The 24,482-nt window shown below is 37.2% G+C and overlaps 1 protein-coding gene and 1 non-coding gene across 4 annotated transcripts in view; both read right to left on the bottom strand.

The window, feature by feature from the left end:
• The window catches only part of PDE4B (phosphodiesterase 4B), a 701,553-nt gene that overhangs the window by 399,231 nt on the left and 277,840 nt on the right, over positions 1-24,482 (bottom strand). The gene's annotated exons all lie outside the window — the stretch shown is intronic.
• On the bottom strand, positions 13,862-13,968 carry LOC118143326 (U6 spliceosomal RNA). The gene has a single exon (XR_004727553.1). It is a non-coding gene; the product is annotated as a U6 spliceosomal RNA (small nuclear RNA).

Below are 24,482 nucleotides of genomic sequence, written 5' to 3'. Positions count from 1 at the left end.
TCCACAGAAATTCAAACCATCATCAGAGAATATTACAAACAACTCTATGCACATAAACTAGTAAACCTGGAAGAAATGGATAAATTCCTGGGCTCCTGTGTCCTCCCAAGCCTAAACCAGGAGGAAGCTGAAACTATGAATAGACCAATAGCAAGGTCAGAAGTCAAGGCAGCAATTAAGAGCCTACCACACAAAAAAAGCCCAGGTCCAGATGGGTTCACAGCCAAATTCTACCAGACACACAAAGAGGAGCTGGTACCATTCCTTCTGAAACTATTCCAAATAATCCAAAAAGAGGGAATCCTTCCCAAATTATTTAATGAGACCAATAGCATCCTGATACCAAAACCCGGCAGAGACCCAACAAGAAAAGAAAACTTCAGGCCAATATCCATGATGAACATAGATGCAAAAATCTTCAATAAAATATTGGCAAGCCGATTGCAACAGCACATCAAAAAACTTATCCATCATGATCAAGTAGGATTCATCCCGGGGATGCAAGGCTGGTTCAACATACGCAAGTCTATAAACGTAATTCACCACATAAAAAGAACCAAAAACAAAAACCACATGATTATCTCAATTGATGCAGAGAAGGCATTCCACAAAATTCAACAGCCCTTAATGCTAAAAACCTTCAATAAACTCGGTATCGATGGAACATATCTCAAAGTAATAAAAGCTATTTACAACAAACCAACAGCCAATATCATATTGAATGGGCAAAAACCGGAAGCATTCCCTTTGAAATCCGGCACTAGACAAGGATACCCTCTTTCACCACTCCTATTCAATATAATACTAGAAGTTCTAGCCAGAGCAATCAGGCAAGAAAAAGAAATAAAGGGTTTTCGAATAGGAAAGGTGAAAGCCAAATTGTCTCTATTTGCAGACGACATGATAGTATCCCTAGAAGACCCCATCACCTCAGCCCAAAAACTCCTGAAACTCATAAGCAACTTCAGCAAAGTCTCAGGATATAAAATCAATGTGCAAAAATCACAAGCATTCATCTACACCAATAACAGACTTGAGGAAAGCCAAATCAAGAACGAACTGCCATTGGCAATTGCTACAAAAAGAATAAAATACCTAGGAATACAACTCACAAGGAATGTAAGGGACCTCTTCAAGGAAAACTACAAACCACTGCTCAACGAAATCAGAGAGGACACAAACAGATGGAGAAACATTCCATGTTCATGGTTAGGAAGAATTAATATCGTGAAAATGGCTATACTGCCCAAAGTAATTTACAGACTCAATGCTATCCCCATCAAGCTACCATTGATTTTCTTCACAGAACTGGAAAAAAACACCATGAACTTCACATAGAACCAAAAGAGGGCCCACATAGCCAAGTCAATTCTAAGCAAAAAGAACACAGCAGGGGGCATCACCCTACCGGATTTCAAACTATACTACAAGGCTACAGTAATCAAAACAGCATGGTACTGGTACCAAAACAGAGATATAGACCAATGGAACAAAACAGAGGCATTGGAGGCAACACACCATATCTACAACCATACAATCTTTGATAAACCTGACAAAAACAAGCAGTGGGGAAAGGATTCCCTGTTTAATAAATGGTGTTGGGAAAACTGGCTAGCCATGTGCAGAAAGCAGAAACTAGACCCCTTCCTGATACCTTACACTAAAATTAACTCCCGATGTATTAAAGACTTAAACATAAGACCTGGCACCGTAAAAACCCTAGAAGGAAATCTAGGCAAAACCAACCAGGACATAGGAGTAGGCAAGGACTTCATGAACAAAACACCAAAAGCATTGGCAACAAAAGCCAAAATAGACAAATGGGACCTAATCAAACTCCACAGCTTCTGCACGACAAAAGAAACAGTCACTAGAGTGAATCGGCAACCAACAGAAGGGGAAAAACTTTTTGCAGTTACCCATCTGCCAAAGGGCTGATATCCAGAATTTGCAAAGAACTCAAACAGATTTACAGGAAAAACACAAACAAGCCCATTCAAAAATGGGCAAAGGATATGAACAGACACTTTAAAAAAAAAGACATATATGAGGCCAACAATCATATGAAAAAATGCTCATCATTACTGGTCATCAGAGAGATGCAAATCAAAACTACATTGAGATACCATCTCATGCCAGTTAGAATGGCGATCATTAAAAAATCTGGAGACAACAGATGCTGGAGAGGATGTGGAGAAAAAGGAACGCTTTTACACTGTTGGTGGGAGTGTAAATTAGTTCAACCATTGTGGAAAACAGTGTGGCGATTCCTCAAGGACCTACAAATAGAAATTCCATTTGACCCAGCAATCCCATTACTGGGTATATATCCAAAGGACTATAAATCGTTCTACTATAAGAACACATGCACACGAATGTTCATTGCAGCACTGTTTACAATAGCAAAGACCTGGAATCAACCCAAATGCCCATTGATGATAGACTGGATTGGGAAAATGTGGCAAATATACACCATGGAATATTATGCAGCAATCAGAAATGATGAGTTTGTGTTGTTTGTAGGGACATGGATGAATCTGGAGAACGTCATTCTCAGCAAACTGACACAAGAACAGAAAATGAAATACCGCATATTCTCACTCATAGGCGGGTGATGAAAAATGAGAACACATGGACACAGGGAGGGGAGTACTAAACACTGGGATCTATTGGGGGGAAAAGGGGAGGGCCAGTGGGGGAGCGGGGAGCTGGGGAGGGATAGCCTGGGGAGAAATGCCAAACGTGGGTGAAGGGGAGAAAGGAAGCAAAACACACTGCCATGTGTGTACCTATGCAACTGTCTTGCATGTTCTGCACATGTACCCAAAACCTAAAATGCAATAAAAAATTTTTAAAAAAAGAAAAATCCTAATATGAAATAAAAATATAGGTTGGGTCATAATGACATGACAACGTGACTCACTATATAAAACATTCCTTCAAATGGTCAGTTTACTCTGGTCCTCTAAAAATATGACAGTTTATAAACATACTGTACAAGCTGCATTTTAAAAATGTATTTACATTGTGATGTGAGGTGTACCCTTACTGTCACTAAAAAGCTAGAAAACACCAAATTTGTTATTATTCTGGTCCATTTGAATAATTCACAAGAAAGTGCAATTTAGGAGTTTAATCTTTCTAAATTTCTCTGTCTCATCATAGAGAACGCTATGATGACATGTAATTCTCCCAGTAAGAATAACTTTCCATTTCTCTAAGATCTTTCTTTAAACAATTAGTTAATTTAAAAAAATATATATAGTCAGTCAAATAGAAGGGAACACAACTTTCTCACCAGAGGAAGGAACCCCAAGGTCAGGGAATGTGTATGCCTTGTTTGCAGGCCTGACATACAGAGAAGATATTCAATAAGCATCTATGGAATACATTAATAAATACATGAGCTTTGGAAATAGAGAGAGAAAGAAAAGAAATCCTTAGGTACTCTGATATGAAGATATTCTCATTGGAGTTTATCTAGTCTAATCCTCTTTTTAACAAATAAGTAAACAGAGCCACAAAGCCATACACTGTGTTAACAGAAGAGCTTGTGTTAGAACTCAATCCCATCTGGTCTGAGTATTGGTCTCTCGTTCCATAGTCTTTGTTATGTCATTCTATTTATCAGCAAGCACAGACTAGAGACCTCCAGACAAGCAAATTTTCTAGCTCAATCAAGTACGCACTTTTTTCTTTTTTAAAATTATACTTTAACTTCTGGGATACATGTACAGAACATATAGGTTTGTTACATAGGCATACATGTGCCATAGTGGTTTGCTGCACCCATCAACCCGTCATCTACATTAGGTATTTGTCCTAATGATATCCCTCCCCTAGCCCCCAACACCCCAACAGTGTCTAGCGTGTGATGTTCCCCTTCCTGTGTCCACGTGTTCTCATTGTTCAACTCCCACTTATGAGTGAAGACATGCAGTGTTTGGTTTTCTGTTCCTGTGTCAGTTTGCTGATAATAATGGTTTCCAGCTTCATACATGTTCCTGCAAAGGACATGAACTCATCCTTTTTTATGGCTGCATAGTATTCCATGGTGTATATGTGCCACATTATCTTTATCCAATCTATCATTGCTGGACATTTGGGTTGGCTCCAACTCCTTGCTATTGTGAACAGTGCTCCAATAAATATGCTTGTGCATGTGTCCTTATAGTAGAATGATTTATAATCCTTTATATACCAAGTAATAGGATTGCTGCATTAAATGGTATTTCTAGTTCTAGATCCTTGAGAAATCACCACACTTTCTTCCACAATGGTTGAACTAATATACACTCCCACCAACAGTGTATAAGTGTTCCTATTTCTCCACATCCTCTCCAGCACCTGTTTCCTTACTTTTTAATGATCACCATTCTACCTGGCATGAGATGGTACCACATTGTGGTTTTGATTTGCAGTTCTCTAATGACCAGTGATAACGGGCTTTTGGTCATATGTTTGTTGGCCACATGAATGTCTTCTTTTGAAAAGTGTCTGTCCATATCCTTTGCCCACTTTTCTTATAAGTTTAAGAACTTTGCAGATTCTGGATAATAGCCCTTTGTCAGTTGGACAGATTGCAAAATTTTTCTCCCATTCTGTAGGTTGCCTGTTCATTCTGATGATGGTTTCTTTTGCTGTGCAGAAGCTCTTTAGTTTAATTAGATCCCACATGTCAATTTTGGCTTTTGTTGCCATTGCTTTTGGTGTTTTAGTCATGAAGTCTTTGCCCATGCCTATGTCCTGAATGGTATTGCCTAGATTTTCTTCTAGGGTTTTTAAGGTTTTAGGTCTCACATTTAATTTTTTTAATCCATCGTGAGTTAATTTTGGTATAAGTTGTAAAAAAGGGGTCCAGCTTCTGTTTTCTGCATAATAGCTAGCCAGTTTTCCTAACACTATGTATTAAATAGGGAATCCTTTCCCCATTGCTTGTTTTTGTCAAATATCAGATAGTGTATATGTGTGGTGTTATTTCTGAGGCCTGTTTTCTGTTCCATTGGCCTATATATCTGTTTTGGTACCAGTACCATGCTGTTTTGGTTATCAAAGCCTTGTAGTATAGTTTGAAGTCAAGTAGCATTATGCCTCCAGCTTTGTTCTTTTTGCTTAGGATTGTCTTGGCTATATGGACTCTTTTTTGATTCCATATAAAAGTTAAAGTAGTTTTTTTCTAACTCTGTGAAGAAAGTTAGTGGTTGCTTGGTTGGGGGATAGCACGATTTAGTGCTATAAATTACTTTGGGCAGTATGGCCATTTTTACGACATTGATTCTTCCTATACATGAGCATAAAATGTTTTTCCATTTTTTTGTGTCCTCTCTTATTTCCTTGAGCAGTGGTTTCTAGTTCTTCTTTGGGAGGTCCTTCACGTCCCTTGTGTTGTATTCCTAGGTATTTCTTTCTCTTTATAGCAAGTGTGAATGGGAGTTCACTCATGATTTGGCTCTCTGTTTGTCTATTATTGCTGTATAGGAATGCTTGTGATTTTTGCACATTGATTTTGTATCCTGAGACTTTGCTGAAGTTGCTTATCAGCTTATGGAGTTTTGGGGCTGAGATGATGGGGTTTTCTAAATATAAAATCATGTCAACTGCATACAGAGACAATTTGACTTCCTCTCTTTCTATTTGAATGCATTTTATTTTGTTCTCTTGCCTGATTTCCCTGACCATAACTTCCAATACTATGTTGAATAGGAGTGGTGAGAGAGAGCATCCTTGTCTTGCACCAGTTTTCAAAGGGAATGCTTCCAGCTTTTGCCTATTAAGATAATGGCTGTAGGTTTGTCATAAATAGCTCTTATTATTCTGAGATACATTCCACCAATACTTAGGTTATTGAGAGTTTTTAGCATGAATGGGTGTTGAATTGTATTGAAGGTCTTTTCTGCATCTATTGAGATGTGCTTTTTGTCATTGGTTCTGTTTATTCAACATTCTTAAAGAAAAATATTTTTGTTTAGTGCCTTTAATACATCAGGCTCTGCGTTAAACATTAGGGTTAAAAGTTGAATAAAACGTAAGTTTTATTTTACCTCGAACCATTAATTGGAAACCATCGTGGTTGATAATAATTACATGCCCATTAGGTTTGTTCCTATCAGATAAGCTGTTAAGAAATCTTAAGTCTTAGATTTCTGGGAAATAAGGGCATTCATTTTAAGTAAGAAAAGCTCAGAAGATTCCTGGAACTGTTCACCATTGTTTAATATTTAAAGCTATGAAAGCATCTAATATGGATTGCTCCATATGAAACGTACTTAATTTTTATTCCGAGGATGCCATCCTTTTGTACTGGGTTTACTTTGACAACAATATGTGCTTTGTAACCCTTTGAGAATAGGATCCTGCACCAATTTCACTGAAGTTTGTAATGACAGACTATGCAAAGCTGAATTCTAATTGATCATACAGTAAAAGCTTTGTTCTCCTTCTCCATGGGGGAATGAGATGCCTTAACTCTTTAAGCAGGCATCAATTCATTTTACCCAAGGTGTTTTCATTCCTCTAGGTTACCCCCGCTCACCCTTCTAAAACCTGTCCCTAAATAAAAGGGAAGAAATTTAATGAATTACAGGCCCCTACACTATAAATTTGGCACATATATATGGTTCATTTTATGGTTAGTTGTGTAAGACTCTATTCCCTTCAAATTTCAGTACGCTCATGATAATAATGTTTTCTGTAACTAAAATACCCAAGCACACTCAGACAGTAAAAACAGCATGATGAAAAATGTAAATAGGAAAATAGAGCAATACAACTTAATCACGCTACCCAGATATAACCACTGTTAAAGGATCATATTTTTCTAGTCCTATATGTAATACACACAAACGAACATACACACAATATATACAAATTGTTATTATAGAGTTTTGTAGCAGAATTCACCACTTCACAATATATTCTGAATATGTTTTCACAGCAGCAAATATTCTTCTACAACGTGGTTTTCAATGTTCAGATAACAATTCACTACCTGGCTGCAAATTAAATCATGCTCACTTGTTGGAGATATAGAATTGTCACTCTTTTTCAAAATTAAACAATGCTCTAGAAGGCATCTCTATATATTCTACTTTATGAACATCTATTACTTAGATGCCCTCATTATTTTACATTAACCAGGACATTAACAGACACATTGTAAACACACAGAATTTTGTGAATTGATTTTCACACTATGGTTTATAAAAGTTAATTTCTCTTGCTATAACCAAAAATACCAGAAACCATGAATCTTGACCTTCTTGATACTAATGCATGCCTACTGAAAGCTGAGACTTAGAGTCTTCAATGACAAGTATGATTTTATAGCTGACGTTATATAGTACTTTGGAATAAGTTGCCTTAAAAACTTTTTAATTGTTTAACCATTTTGTTAAACATGTAACCTGGGAAGACTTTCACAAATAAACAACTTTAAAAGACAGTATTAGTACAAGCATAGAATTGTCTTTTCACCTGAGATTCCCTTTCACCTAAAAACTGCTAAAGAAGTAAGCATATGTGTGTGTGCCTAAATGTGTGTGAGCTTACCCATGTACTTGACTTGAAGTAAATTTTTTTCCCAGTGTAAGTGCTATATCAATCATTTAACAATCACACATTTAAAATGTGGCACATATATTCCATGGAATACTATACAGCCATAAAAAGGTTGAGTTCATATCCTTTGTAGGGACATGGATGAATCTGGAAACCATCATTCTCAGCAAACTGACCGAAGAACAGAAAACCAAACACTACATGTTCTCACTCACAGACTGGTGTTGAACAAGTGAGAACACATGGACACAGGGAATGGAACACCATGCACTAGGGTTAGGGAGGGACAATGGGGGTGGAGGGGTTGGGGAGGGATAACATTAGGAGAAATGCCTGATGTAGATGGCAGGGGGATGGAGACAGCAAACCATCATGGCATGCGTGTACCTATGCAATAATCCTGCAAGATCTGTACATGTACCCCAGAATTTAAAGTACAAGAAAAATTAAAATAAAATAAAATTTAAAAAAAAAGAAACTTCAGAGGATATGTTTTTTATTCTTATCACTTCTCAGAAACAGGGAAAACAATTGCTTTTAGGAAAGCTGATGGAAACCAAATTCTTCTGATAATTTACCAGCCTCTGCAACTGTATAAATATCTTCACATACAAGCATAAGAAGACAAAGAGAGGAAAAAATAAAAGAGAGGAAAATATAAAGAAAAACCTGGATTCCAGGTAAGAAGGTATTTGTACAGTCCAGGCTCAACTGATTAGTTTGGGTAACCAATTTATTTCTAAAACCAGATGGATAATTCTGCTTTTTTGGAAGGCAATGATTGTGTTATTTGAAGAAGATAGAATGAGTGTGACAGGGCTCGCCTCAGGCCAATGTGAACCTGCTAAGGAGAGGCACTGATCAGGCAGTTAACACCCATGTGACCAAAGAGTCCGATTATCCCATAACTGAATTAATAAACTTCATTTCTGCTCATGGAAGCTTAGAGCTTGACAGGGGATGATAAGTTGACAACAGTCAGATCTAGGTAAAAGTGTCAGAGCCCAGGTCTCAAAATCCTCTGAAAAGCTGGTGTTTGCTGCTGTCACAAAGTTACTTTCCCACTGCTGACAGGCAAATTGTAAATCACAGCCAGCCAACCTTGCTGCAGCGGTGCAATGAGGGACATCTCAAGCATTAATGCAGTCAGGATTTACTGACAGGTACAGCATTCTCCTCACTGTGCTGGGCATGTTGGGAAGGAAAAGGAAGTTTAAAATAGTCTCGCTCTTCAAGGAGCTGGAGGGCAGGCTTGTAGGCAGGCCTCCCACTGCCTGCAGTCGCAGGGCCAAAGGCACTACTGTTCTAATCAATGCTTTTGGAGTTGCAAGGTTCAAATAAACTCACAAAACCTAAGTAAAAGTAAAGGTGGCGGCAGGGTTGAGTATAGAGGGAGAGTACCTCAGGTAGGGCAATATGCATCCAGTGGTGTGCCAGGCTGACGTGTCGCAGCAGCTTGCAGCTTGTGACTGTTAAATTTTCAGGAATTTTTCAAGCCAGTTGGTAGCTGGGAATCAGCTATGGTGGGTGTATTCACAACATGGAAAATGACAAATGCTACTAATCAAATTCTGGTTCGGTGTTGCTGTTGTTTTCTGGGGACCCAGTTGTTAAATACTTCCTGGCCCATCACGGCACACAACCCAGTTTTCCCAAGACTTGCAACTTTATGCCTATAATTATTAATAGCAGCCACTTTCACTTTCAAAAGAGTACCAGTTTGGATCTAAATTATATGGTCTCCCTAATTTTGGGATAGAAAGCTCTCTGAATCTAGGCCAGGACATAGACCTGCCTCATGAGGCCTAAAAAACTGGGAACCGGTAATGTGACAGAAACTGAGGATCTGCAGTCTCCATTTCTCTCCGAGTTTTCATCTTTGCTTCTTTCTGTGCTAGTTCCACTTTTCTCTTTCTGTAGACCGCTTCCTAATCAGCTTTCCCAAGGCCCAATGACCCCCCATCCCAGAGTTCTTCATGGACTAGCAACATTCTCTGTATCCTTGCTTCAAAGTTTTGAAAGCCACACACCTGCTATGTCCCTAGTAAAACAGTGGATTCTGATACACTTAGGTCAGAGTTCCAACTCCGTCCAATCGGCCATGGCTGGGAGGCATCTTATATTACAGTAGCAGGCCCTGCCCAGCACAGTAGCACCTGAGCATGTCTACAGATGGTCCCCAACTTACTCCTTTTTGACCTTAGAATGTTATGAAAGGAATACACATTCTGTAAAAGCTTCATTTTGAATACCCATACAATTATTCTGTTTTTCACTTTCATTGCAGTACTCAGTAATCACATGAGACATTCAATACTTTATTATAAAATAGGCTTTGAGGTAGATGATTTTGCCCGACTGTAGGATAATGTAAGTGTTCTAAGCACATCTAAGGCAAGCAGGGCTAAGCTATGAGGTTTTGTGGGTTGCGTATATTAAGTGCATTTTCAACTTACATTATTTTCAACTTATGATGGATTTATCAGGTTGTAATCTCATCATAAGTGGAGGAACATCTGTTTTATTGCATGCTACAGAGTCTTCAGCCACTCTTAGCTGTTTGTTATTTACTGCACAGGTACCCCGTGCTCTTCCAAGCCTCCATGCCTTTGTTTCTCACAGGAGATTCTCTGTCCACTCCCACTCCATCTTCTCCTTCCTTAACGAACTGATCCTCCATGGCGTAACATGACACCTTCCCTAGGTAACGTTCATAAGCCCTCTGACATTACTATGCATTTCTCACTCATTTGTCTTCATGTGGAGTTATTAGGCACCCTGCACTTTGAAGTAAAACAAACTGTTGCCCCACCAACTTAATTGAATATGCTACTTTAAGAAAGCTATTTAGAGTCTCTGTATAATAGTGGATAATTATATTTATTTGGGAGGGTTGTAAGGACAATATAGCACATGGCAAGTACTCAAAAGGTACTAATTATTATCTTTATTCTTATTATGAACACCTATAAAAGAGGAGCTATAAAATTATAATAGATACTGTCTCTCAAAGAGACAATGAATTACATGGAAAACCCAATAATTTGTATGGTTTACCACAGCTTTCCACTGTTTTGAAAACATACCAGGCACACACATCCTCATTTCAAAGCCTTTCACTTTTTGTTCTCTCTGCCAACAACTCAGTTTTTCTAGACAGATGTGTGGCTGGTTTCTTTACTTCCTTCAAGCCTTTGCTCAGTTTTTGTGTCTTCAAAGAAGGCTTTTTGGACAACTCCGTTTAAAATAGCAAGCCTCCACTGTTCGCTAGCCATTTTGCCTAGGCCTTATTTTTCTCTATATTACCAAACATCCTACCTATGCGTGTTCTATATATGTCACCTCTACAATACAAGCTCCACAGGCAAAGGATTAATCTGTTTTGTTTATTGTCTAATCTCCAGTGCCTAAAACAGTGCACATTTAGGTCCCTAATAAATATTTTTTTAATGAATGGATGTTTTCCTAACACACATTAAGAGTCCAAAAAAGTTTTTTTTTTTACTGTTTTGAACTAACTTGATACATGCAAAAGTATATGCCATGTATGCAGTGGAAGTTGAGTTCAGAGAGAGGAGCCATTATAATGATTTTTATATTTTTACAAGTCTTCACAATTTATAAAGTATGTCACAAGCATCTTTTTGTTCACCCCTAAACTTCAAGCTATCTAGAGACACCCAGTGGCCTCAAAAGGCACTGCTCAGAATTGCAAATGCCTCTAAGTTAGAAATTGGTGCACTTGACACAATGTAGGGTAGCATTAAAAAATATGGCCATTATTTATTGAATGTATATGTTTGAAAAAATATATTTCTATATATTTTGTAGCCTTGAAAAATTGGTATTAATCTTATCTTTCTTTCACAGATGATGAATCTGAGGCTTAGGGAGTCTACCTAAAGTCATGACCTAAATGTAAAGCTCAGTCTAACAGTCAAGGCTGACTCTTAAAGTGATGTTAAACCCCACAGATTATTCATTGGCCAGGCATAAAATGCTAGCTCAGGAACTTCAACCATCAGCAATCACAGACAATCTATTTCAGCAGTCTCTTCTTGCCTCAGTTTCCCTTTCTCAAAAGTTAATATGGCATGCTATCCACTACTGACAGATAATGCAGATGGTGACCTATCATTCTTGCCAATGCCTTGGGCTTCTCAGAACTATGTTCTGTGAATTTACTACGCGGCCACACAAAAGCAAATTCTTCCTTCTGAGTCACTTATGCACTGGTACAGTGAAACAACAACTCTAAAAGGAACTTCTGGAATCTCCCCCACAGTTCCCTTGTTGAGAACAAGATTCTCAGGCACAGGCATTAAAAAATTGCTCAGAGGTAAAGAGCTAAAAGTAGCAAATGCAATAATAAAATGTAGACTTTAGAAAGCACTTTGTATCTTGCTTAAAGTAGCCTAGACCAAATCAAATATGTGAGTCAGGAACTTGGCTCATGCCTATAATCCCAGCATTTTGGGAGGCTCAGGTGGGAGAGAATTGCTTGAGCCCAGGAGTTTGAGACCAGCCTGGACAACATAAAAAGGGCTCATTTCCACCAGAGGTATAATAATCATCATCATCTATGTGAACTAGATATGGTAAGCAATGAAGGAACTCAACTATCAAAATTACTTTTTTGTTGAATAGTTGAAATCAACATAACCTAACTGTTGAGTCAGCCAACCCAAGCTTCTGCCTCTTCATCTGTATAAATGGGGGTAATAATCCCTACTTCACAGGATGATTTTATTTAAAAAAAAAAATCTAATTAGATCAAATAAAGAATCTAAGCTACAGTGAGTTGCCAGTAATGGTACTTACTACTATTATTACTATGACTTTCCCACTCTTACCCCCATCTCCAAATGAGTTCACTGGCAATAGACCTGAGAGTGTAGTTAGCACCAGTTTTAGTCTCACATCCGACAGGAGGCTCATGGGCTTTGTGGGTTCTTCATCCTTTATGTCAAAATGGTACCCGACCTATCATTGAAAAGCCCATTTTAAAAATTCAGATTTCTAGAAAATTACCATACATAAACACCATCAAATGCAATAGTACCTAGTTGTCTTCTCAGAATTAGGTGATTGTTACAGAATAATAAACAATGAAGCAAATGTAAAACATGTATGAATGCTAATCAGAGGGTATTGTTTTCAAAATTAACATTTCAGTGAATATCATGTAAGTGAAAAATAGACAAGGTCTACATTTATGCAATTCTCAAATGATTATCCATTTGAAAGAGACGTTCTGTGTATTTAAACCTACACAAGGTAAAGCGGTGTTAGCCTATAGGAAATTAACAGTGCAGCAATGGTGCCCCCTTGTGTTGGAAAATAAAATAAATGAAAATATTTTATTTCTCTATCTGGAGGACACAGAACACACTCAAATTAAAATGATTAAATACCTTCCATAATACTTTTCTGATATAGTTACAAACATTTGTCTCAAAGAGAAGTTTTAAAAATAACTATATAAGATATAACTACAGATACGAAACTGCAGATTACTGCGGATATATAATTGCAAATAAAAGTTTTTAAAGATAAGGTAATACTATTGTATTATATGTGCGTGTGTATCACATTATACCAATATACTAAAAAACTGAGTCAAAAAGGACACATTCTTAGAAAAAAACATAACATTAAGGTAGTATCAAGAATAAACAGTAGGCTTAAAATAGCTTAAAAAGTTAAATCATAGTTTTAAAAAATCTTCACATGAAGAAAATACCAGACCAAAAGATTTTATAGATATTTTATACATTTATATGTTTTAAACTCTTTCCCAAAACATAAAAAGATGGCAGGACCGGGTGCAGTGGCTCACGCCTGTAATCTCAGCACTTTGGGAGGCAGAAGCGGGCAGATCATGAGATCAGGAGTTTGAGACCAGCCTGGCTAACATGGTGAAACCCTGTCTCTACCAAAAATACCCAGGCGTGGCCGTGGGCACCTGTAATCCCAGCTACTCAGGAGGCTGAGTCAGGAGAATTGCTTGAACGCGGGAGGCAGATTTCAGTGAGCCGAGACTGTGCCACTGTACTCCAGCCTAGGGGGCAGTGCGAGACTCCGTCTCAAAAAAAAAAAGACGGCACAATCTTCAAGTCACTCTAAGAGTCTAGCATATCACTGATACTTTTTAAAATAGATCACAATGTGGGAAAAAAAATCAACTTCACTTATGAAACTAGATGCAAAGAAACTAAATTAAATATAGGCAACATTTTCAAAAATAACTTTAAAAGCATAATAATATATCTTGACTTAGATGAACTTATTCTTTTTTTTTTTTTTAAATATGGAATGCTTCACGAATTTGCGTGTCATCCTTGCGCAGGGGCCATGCTAATCTTCTCTGTATTGTTCCAATTTTAGTATATGTGCTGTCGAAGCGAGCACTAGATGAACTTATTCTAAGAATGAAAAGGCAGTTTAACATTAGAAAATGTATTTATCACCATATAAATAAATAAAAAAAGAAAAAACAAGAGTATCTCAGTAAGTACAGGGAGAAAATATAATTTTAAAAATCTATATCACAAGCATATTTTTAAAAATCTTAACAAGAATGCAAGAAAACATTCATAACTTGATCAACTGCATCTATAAAAAGCCTACAAAAGACATAATCTGATGGCAATGCCGCGTACAATATGAAACAAAACAAGCATGTCTATAATAGCACTTCTTTTCAGCACTGTACTAAACACCCAATACAATTACAAGGAAAAAATTAAAGGAGTAAAGATTAGAAAGAAAGAAACACAAGTATTAGGATTTTTATGTAAAACACAAAAGATTCTTTACAAGTTGTTATACATAATAATCAATAACAGCTGGCTTTTTTTTATATTTCAAAATATAAAATCTAATTTTATTTACATGATCAGTCACAAACTGAAAATACGTATTTTTAAACTATACTACTTATAATATAGCAAAAGTGAAGCAATGTAACAAAGAGGTGCAAGACCTAATAATAATTATTATAAATATTTTCTAAAGACTTTGACAGACCTAAATAAATTGAGAAATACAGCATATTAATAGATAGGAAGACACAATACCACAAAACAAAATGCCAATTTCCAGACATGGCTTTTTAAATTCAATATAATTACAATGAAACTTATAACGGGTTTCTATAACCTTTAACCAGTGATTTTAAAATGTACATGAATGAGCACAGGACCAGGAAGAACTCACCATTTCTGAAGAATAAGAGTAGGAGAAAATGCCTTACTGATATAAATTACTAATTAGGGACAGACACACAGGCCAAACAAATCAGAATAAAGAGCCCAGAATCAGATCTCTGCATAAATGATATCTTGTTGTGTAACAGAGATGGCATTGCAAATTATTTAGAGAAAGATCAGCCCATGACTGGTGTGCAAACCTTAAAATTTTTAGAGAAAAATACAGGAAAATATCTTTATGAAGTTGGGGTAGAAAAGGATTTTTTAAGCACAAAACATTGGCCATATAAAAATAAAAGGTTGATGAAATTCAACTACATCAAAATGAAGAACGTTATTCAAGAAACACAAGAAAGTAAAAAAGACAAGCCAGCCTGAGACAAATAATAGTATTTATATAAATGTAAAAATGCCTACAAATCACTAATAAAGAAGAAAAACAAAAGTAGACAAGGAAGTTTAACAGAGATGTCACAGAAAGTAAAAAATTAATGGCAAATAAATATCTGAAATTTTTTCAAAGTCATCAGTCATTATATAAACACAAATTAAAGTCACAATGAGATACCGTTACATATCTACTAGATTGGCAAAAATTAAGTCTGACAATATCAAAGGTCATAGAGTACACAGATAAATAGGAAGCTTTATACATGGCAAGTAGGAGTATAAATTTTCAATCACTTTCAAAAATAATTTTCTGTTTCCTGGTAAAGTTCAAGCTGTAGATACCCTCTAAGACAGCAATCACCGGGTATCTCTTCTCCGGGTACATACATGCAAGACTTTCTACTGAATATCTCTTCTCTGGGTACATATATGCAAGACTTTCTACTGAAGGAGTCAGGTATACATAACAGTTACAATGATAGAAACAAAGGTGGCAGGATTATTTCAAGCTCCACCTCACTTCTCTCATTTATTATTCATGTATTTCACGAACATTTACTGAAAGTTTGGTATGTAATTGCAAAGTCACTGGAGAAGCACACAATAAGGAAATTCTCAGAAACTCAAGGAACTACAATCTATTGTCTATACTTCTTTCTATATCTACATCTAAAGCAGCATATAATAGTAGTACTGTAATACTATGTGTGTGTATGTATGTGCGCCTGCAGACATGTAGTGTGTGTCTTAAATAAAATGGATTTGAGAACATGGAGGAAAGACTGATTTTGCTTGAAAAAGAAAATGATTGATGAAAGACTTCAGAGAGTGAAATCAAACTGTTAGCTAAACCAACACCTTTTGTTTCCTGAATTAAAACAGGACCATTAGCCCAAAGAAGTAAAAATACTTCTCTTTAAAATGTGCTGAATTAAGACTTTCCCAAACCTTGAATATATCCCAGTAGTAAGGATAAAACTTTGGCTATTATAGCAACTCTCTCAGAGTCTCAGCATATCATTTATAGGTTACTGCTTCAGGTTAAATATCAGAAAGAATTTGCTGACAGTATAGAGTGGCCCATATTTGAATAAATTACTGAAGAAAACTGTGGAATCTTTTCATAATTCTCTTAAAATATCCCAGCAGCTATCAATCTACAACTAAAGATGAATTCATGTGACTACTAAATTTCATGCCCATACTTACTGCTCTATATGCTGAATTATAATAGTAGTAGATTTCTTTTATAAAATTAAGAGCTTTCTTATTATCCCATATTCAGCTCCTAATATATTCCAGGCACTTTGTTAGGCCTCAGAAATACAGAAGCCAGTAAAACACAATCTTTGTCCTCAAAGAATCAGAGGCCAGTTTGAGAACAGTATTTAACCCAATAAATGACTGAATAGCATGTTACTGTAGAAAGTTCAAGAGGGAATTGGGAGACTTTCCCCAAGAAGTGAAATGTGAATCAGTTCTGAGTAACAAATACAGGTAAGATGATTGATAAACCAGAGAAATAAGGGTAGCTGCTCTTGAGGAAGCAAGACGACATACCGGAATGAACTCAATGTGAAGTAGACTGAGCTTGAATCCCAAATCTGTTACTTGTGCAAATTTGGGCAACTTCCTTCAGTTCTTCACTTGTGTGTGTGTCCGTGTGCACACATGTGCCGCTTGGTGCATTATGCTGTTGTAGTGAGTTCTATTACTATTTCTATGCTTTTGTTGTTGTTTTTTCAGTAAGAAGAGAAAGACACATTTCTTTTTTTTTTTTGAGACGTAGTTTCACTCATGTCACCCAGGCTGGAGTGCAATGGCGCAATCTCGGCTCACCACAACCTCCACCTCCTGGGTTCAGGCAATTCTCGTGCCTCAGCCTCCTGAGTAGCTGGGATTACAGGCACGTGCCACCATGCCCAGCTAATTTTTTGTATTTTTAGTAGAGACGGGGTTTCACCATGTTGACCAGGATGGTCTCGATCTCTTGACCACATGATCCACCCGCCTCGGCCTCCCAAAGTACTGGGATTACAGGCGTGAGCCACCACAACCTGCTGAGAAAGACACATTTCTATGGGTAGAGAATCCAAAATCCCATAAAAGGGTTGCCTCAGAACCACGCTTGACTTTAGTGGATGTACTGTAAACTGTCCACACCCTAGAGAAACACTTTCCTACATCTATCGTCTCAGTCCTCAGAACAAAAGGTCTTTATGTGTCAGTGCCTGAAGGTTTATGGGATTGTGCTGAAACTAACATCTGAGATGGACGGTCATGACTTCAGTGTACAGAGAAGGATTTCAGTAAAAGAAAAGACAAAGTAATTACTCAATTTTGCCCTCTCTGATGAACAAATGCAGAAGATTCTTGTATAATCATACACCATTTTCCACTAGTGCTAAGTGTTTGTTGTCTTATATCTCTGTGTTGTGGTTTGTGATTCTCAAGGGACTCACAAATTGACGCAGTATGAATTGTTGCTTGCTACTTATTAAAGGGCAAAAGTTTATAAAAACATGAACAATCTAGTTTTTTTATTTTAAAAATAATCTAGGCTACTTTATTTTAAAAAGAATAAAACAATCTTTTGTTTTATATAACAAGAACAATCTAGGCTACTTTATTTTAAAAAGAATAAAAAGTATTTTCAAATATTTTGAATTACTTTTCTCCAAATTGAAATAAACTGCATATGAGATACAGCAATAAAATATTTAAAAAGTAGAAAAAAAGAACTAGAAAACATTTACATGAGCACAAAGGGGAAGATTCATGCACAAATAAATGAGAAACTGCATGCTGGTCATTCTTATTTACCGATAGTATCAAAGGTAGTGAGAGAACTGATCAAATTAAGCATCATACTTCTATTTGTAAATTTTTGTCTCATATTTCAGCATTAAAAAAATTAGAAAAAAAATAAACTTACGTAAAACTCTAGGCATCTAGATATTGTTTTGTAGGAGTTGAAAAGCAAAATATATGTAACTAATCACTTGCTTAAGTTAAATACTTGGTAATTTTTTCTGAGATCATAATCTGCATCATAGACAATGTATGAATGTGACATGTAAGTTAACAATCTATTTCTTAATACAGTATTCTTTGAGAGTTTTAATGACAATTCAGTTGCTACTGCCTCAGTAGAACCAAGTTTCTTCAAACTGAAATTAATTTTAAAATATTAGCTAGGAACAACAGAAAGGTGGCCTAGTTGGGCAATACTATCAAGAAGAAACAAGTTATCTGAACCATTTAACTCATGATGGTCCTGAAATAAAGGTAAGAAACATAAGTTTTAAGGGATAAAAATAATCAGTGAGGCTAGCACAGTGGCTCATGGCTATAATCCTAGCTTTATCGGGAGGTCAAGGCAAGTGGATCATTTGAGGTCAGGAGTTTGAGACCAGCCCGGCCAACATGGTGAAACACTGTCTCTACTAAAAATACAAAAATAAGCTGGGTGTGGTGACACATGCCTGTAATCCCAGCTACCTGGGAAGCTGAGGCAGGAGAATCGCTTGAACCTGGGAAATGGAGGTTGCAGTGAGCTGAGTGGTGTCACTGCACTCCAGCCTGGGTGGCAGAGCGAGACTCCATCTAAAAAAGAAAAAAAAAATAGTAAATTTTATCTTTATTTTATTATTCACCCAAATATTACTGAATCATTCAAAAACCATTTACTATGGCAAAATAATCATCAAATTCAATTGCCATTGATATTTTGCCAACTTTCAGTCTTATAAAAACATACATACACATTTTTTAAAAAACTGTGCAGTTATGAAGGTAGGAGGGTTATTAGTTTCTTACCACTGTAGTAACACATTGCTGCAACTGTGTGACTTAAAACAACACAAATGTATTATGGCGCAGTTCTGAAGGTCGGAAGTCTAAAAGGGGCCAGCAAGACTGCACTCCCACTGGGGATCAAGGGAAGAATCCTTTTCTTGCTTTTTTCCAGCTTCAGAGACTACCCACTACCTCACTCATGGATTCACATAACTCCAGTTTTTGCTTGCTTTGTTACACCTCCTCTGACTCTCCTGCCTCTTTCTTATAAAGACCTTGTGATTTCATTGGACTAGATTATCTAGGATCACCACCCCATCTCAAGCTATTAACTTAATCACATCCACAAAGTCCCTTTATTTCATATTGTAACATAGTCACAGCTTCCTGGGATTGTGGGGGTGGTTATTCTGCCTACACAGAGTATAAAGCATTTTCAGCTTGTTCTGTAAATTATAAATACACATATGATGTGTTGGCCTTCATTTGTACTCCTGCTTCAGGCCCTTTAAATGTTGGGAATGGGCCTGATGTTTCCCAAAAACAATACCCTAGGTGAGAGAAGGGTCTTAAGACAGTAAACTAGAATTTCGACAGTGTGAGTTAGATACAGAAGAGAGAATTCCTGCTTCTCTCTTGGCCTAGACCCTAAGGGCCCAAGACATGCTTAGGGGTACCCCTAAATTCCAAGGGTGAAAAATGTTCTGTGCTCAGTGGAGGTGGCCTGGGTGGAGGTGGCTAGTCGCTGAGACCCACTGCCAATAGGGGGCTATGAAATGAGGATGACATAGCTAAATTATGATTTTTTATCGTTTAGTGAACATTACCTACAAGTCAGATGTTTTGCTAATTGCTTTCCTTTCACCATATCACTTAATTTCTACAATAGTTTTAAAGGATAGGTACTGCTATTATCACCATTTAACAGATGCAGAGCTTTAATATCAACATGATTAAGTGACAAGCAGAAGTCAAAGTGTAGTTTGCCTGACTGTAAAACTGGTGCTTTTAACCATTAAAATGCACTTCCAAATCTTATGAATCACTGTGTCTAATTATATGTTAATCTTATTTATTTATTTATTTTGAGACAAGAGTTTGCTCTTGTCACCCAGGCTGGAGTGCAATGGCATGATCTTGGCTCACTGCAATCTCCACCTCTGGGTTCAAGCAATTCTCCTGCCTCAGCTTCAAGAGTAGATAGGATTACAGGCACACACCACCAAGCCTGGCTAATTTTGTATTTTTTAATAGAGACAGGGTTTCACCATGTGGCCAGGCTGATATCGAACTCCTGCCTTCAGGTGATCCACCCACCTCAGCCTCCCAAAGTGTTGGGATTACAGGCGTGAGCCACTGCACCTGGCCTAATTATACATTAATCTTAGAAATTCACTTTCCTTTTATGATGGAGAAGGCATTAGGTAGGAAAGCTAGTTTAAATGTTTTAACCGTGCCAAAATAATTAAGGGTTAATTCGGCGTAAAGTGCTAGGTTGAGGAGCACTCCCTGAAGCTCACAGGGTGGTATCAAAAGTCATCAGTAAGTGATTTCCTAAGACAATGGTTCTCAAACTTTAGTGGGCCTCAGAAACACCTGGAGGAGTTACTGAAACATGAACTGCAGGGTCCTACAATCAGGGTTCAAAATAAAATAGGTCTAGAGTGGAGTCAATCTTTTCATTTTTTTTTAATCTTTGGATTTTCTTTTTTAATTGTTCTTTAGTTCTGGGGTACATGTGCAGATCATGCAGGATTGTTGCATAGGAACATACATGGCAATGTGGTTTGCTGCCTCCATCCCCCCGTCAATTATATATGGCATTTCTCCCTATGTTATCCCTCCCCAACCTCTCCACACCCCTCTGTCCCTCCCTAGTACCCCCCAACAGACCCCAATGTGTGATGCTCTCCTCCCTGTGTCCATGTGTTCTCATTGTTCAACACCTGCCTATGAGTGAGAATATGTGGTGTTTGATTTTCTATTCTTGTGTCAGTTTGCTGAGAATGAGTCCAGATTCATCCATGTCTCTACAAAGGACATGAACGCATCGTTTTTTATGGCTGCATAGTATTCCATGATGTATATGTGCCACATTTTTGTTGTCCAGTCTATCATCGATGGGCATCTGGGTTGGTTCCAGGTCTTTGCTATTATAAACAATGCCACAATGAACATATGTGTGCGTGTGTCTTTATAACAGAACAATTTATAATCCTTTGAGTATATACCCAGCAAGGGGATTGCTGCGTCAAGTGAAATTTCTATTTCTAGGTCCTTGAGGAATCGCCACACTGTCTTCCACAATGGTTGAAGTAATTTACACTCCCACCAACAGTGTAAAAGTGTTCCTATTTCTCCACATCCTCTCCAGCATATGTTGCCTCCCAATTTTTTAATGATCACCATTCTAACTAGTGTGAGATGGTATCTCAATATGGATTTGATTTGCATTTCTCCAATGACCAGTGATGATGAGCCTTTTAACATGTTTGTTGGCCTCATATATGTCTTCTTTTGAAAAGCGTCTATTCATATCCTTCACCCACTTTTGAATGGGTTTGTTTGTTTCTTTCTTGTAAATCTGTTTTAGTTCTTTGTAGAGTCTGAAATTAGCCCTTTGTCAGATGGGTAGATTGCAAAAAATTTTTCCCATTCTGTTGGTTGCCTGTTCACTCTAATGATTGTTTCTTTTGCTGTACAGAAGTTCTGGAGTTTAATTAGAACCCATTTATCTATTTTGGCTTTTGTTGCCAATGCTTTTAGTGTTTCAGTCATGAAGTCCTTGCCTATGCCTATGTCCTGAATGGTTTTGCCTAGATTTACTTCTAGGGTTTTTATGGTGTTAGATCTTATGTTTAAGTCTTTAATCCATCTGAAGTTAATTTTAGTGTGAGGTTTGAGGAGGGGTCTAGTTTCTGCTTTCTGCACATGCTTAGCCAGTTTTCCTAACACCATATATTAAACAGGGAAACCTTTCCCCATTGCTTGTTTTCATCAGATCTGCCAAAGATAAGATGATTGTAGAAGTGTGGTGTTGCCTCTGAGTCCTCTGTTCTGTTCCATTGGTCTATATCTCTGTTTTGGTACCAGTACCATGCTGCTTTGATTACTGTAGCCTTGTAGTATAGTTTGAAGTCAGATAGTGTGATGCTTCCAGCTTTGGTGTTTTGCTTAGGATTGTCTTGGCTATGCGGGCTCTCTTGTGATTCCATGTGAAGTTTAAGGTGGTTTCTTTTCCAGTTCTGTGAAGAGGTCACCGGTAGCTTGATGGGGATAGTGTTGAATCTATAAATTACTTTGTGCAGTATAGCCATTTTCACGATATTGATTCTTCCTAACCATGAACATGGAATGTTTTTCCATCTGTTTGTGTCCTCTCATATTTCATTGAGCAGTGGTTTGTAGTTCTCCTTGAAGAGGTCCTTTACATCCTTTGTTAGTTGTATTCCTAGGTATTTTATTCTCTTTGTAGCCATTGTGGATGGCAGTTCGCTCTTGATTTGGCTCTCTGTTTGTCTGTTATTGGTGTATAGGAATGCTTGTCATTTTTGCACATTGATTTTGTATCCTGAGACTTTGCTGAAGTTGCTTATCAGTTTTAAGAGATTTTGGGCTGAGACAATGGGTCTTCTAAATATATCATCATGTCATCTGCAAATACAGACAATTTGGCTTCCTCTTTTCCTAATTGAATTCTCTTTATTTCCTTTTCTTGCCTGATTGCTCTGGCTAGAACTTCCAATACTATACTGAATAGGAGTGATGAGAGAGGGCATCCTGTTTAGTGCCAGATTTCAGAGGGAATGCTTCTAGTTGCCTATTCAGTATGATATTGGCTGTGAGTTTGTCATAAATAGCTTTTATTATTTTGAGATATGTTCCATTGATACCTAGTTTATTGAGAGTTTTTAGCATAAAGGGCTGTTGAATTTTGTCAAAGGCCTTCTCTGCATCTATTGAGATAATCATGTGGTTTTTGTCTTTGGTTCTATTTATGTGGTGGATTACATTTATAGACTTGCATATGTTGAACAAGCCTTGCATCCCCGGGATGAAACATACTTGATTGTGATGGATAAGCTTTTTGATGTTCTGTTGCAGTCAGTTTGCCAGTATTTTATTGAAGATTTTTGCATCTATGTTCATCATGAATATTAGCTTGAAGTTTTCTTTTTTTGTTGAGTCTCTGCAGGGTTTGGTATCAGGCTGATGTTGGTCTCATAAAATGATTTGAAAGAATTCCCTCTTTTTGTATTGTTTGTAAGTTTCTGAAGGAGTAGTACCAGCTCCTCTTTGTATGTCTGGTAGAATTCAGCTGTGAATCCATGTGGACCTGGACTTTTTTTGGTTTGTAGGCTATTAATTGCTGCCTCAACTTCAGCCCTTGTTATTGGTCTACTCAGGTTTCAACTTCTTCCTGATTTAGCCTTGATAGGGTGCAAGTGTTCAGGAATTTATCCATTTCTTCCAGGTTTACTGGTTTATGTGCATAGAGTTGTTTGTAGTAATCTCTGATGGTAGTTTGTATTTCTGTGGAATCAGTGGTGATATCCCCTTTATCATTTTCTATTGCATCTATTTGATTCTTCTCTCTTTTCTTTTTTATTAATCTGGTTAGCAGTCTGTCTATTTTGTTGATCTTTTCATAAAACCAGCTCCTGAATTTATTGACTCTTTGAAGGGTTTTTTTATGTCTTTATCTCCTCCAGTTCTGCTCTCTTAGTTATTTCTTGTCTTCTGCTAGCTTTTGAGATTTTTGATCTTGCTCCTCTAGCTCTTTCAATTTTGATGATAGAGTGTTGGTTTTATATCATTCCCCACTTCTCATGTGGGCATTTAGTGCTAAAAATTTCCCTCTAGACACTGCTTTAAATGTGTCCCAAAGATTCTGGTACACTGTGTCTTCATTCTCATTGGTTTTGAAGAATATCTTTATATCTGCCTTCATTTCATTTTATCCAGTTGACACTCAGGAGCCAATTTTTCCGTTTCTATGAAGGTGTGTGGTTCTGAATTAGTTTCTTAATCCTAAGTTCTAATTTGATTACACTGTGATCTGAGAGACTGTTTGTTATGATTTCCATTCTTTTGCATTTGCTGAGGAGTGACTTACTTCCAATTATGTGGTCAATTTTAGAGTAGGTGTGATGTGGTACTGAGAAGATTGTGTATTTTGTGCATTTGGGATGGAGACTTCTGTAGATGTCTATTAGGTCCACTTGGTCCAGATCTGAGTTCAAGTCCTGGATATCTTTGTTAATTATCTGTCTTGTTGAACTGTCTAATATTGACAGTGGAGTGTTAAAGTCTCCCACCAGTATTGTGTTGGAGTCTAAGTCTCTTTGTAGGTCATTAAGAACTTGCTTTATGTATCTGGGTGCTCCTGTATTGGGTGCGTATATATTTAGGATCATTAGCTCTTTTTGTTGCATTGATCCTTTTACCATTATTTAATACCCTTCTTTGTCTCTTTAGAATTTTGTTGGTTTAAAGGCCATTTTATCAGAGACTAGGATTGCAAAT

The sequence above is a fragment of the Callithrix jacchus genome, chromosome 7, assembly GCF_049354715.1.
Source record: "Callithrix jacchus isolate 240 chromosome 7, calJac240_pri, whole genome shotgun sequence".
In the NCBI taxonomy this organism is placed as follows: Eukaryota; Metazoa; Chordata; class Mammalia; order Primates; family Cebidae; genus Callithrix; species Callithrix jacchus.
This window is presented reverse-complemented; position numbering and strand designations above follow the sequence as displayed.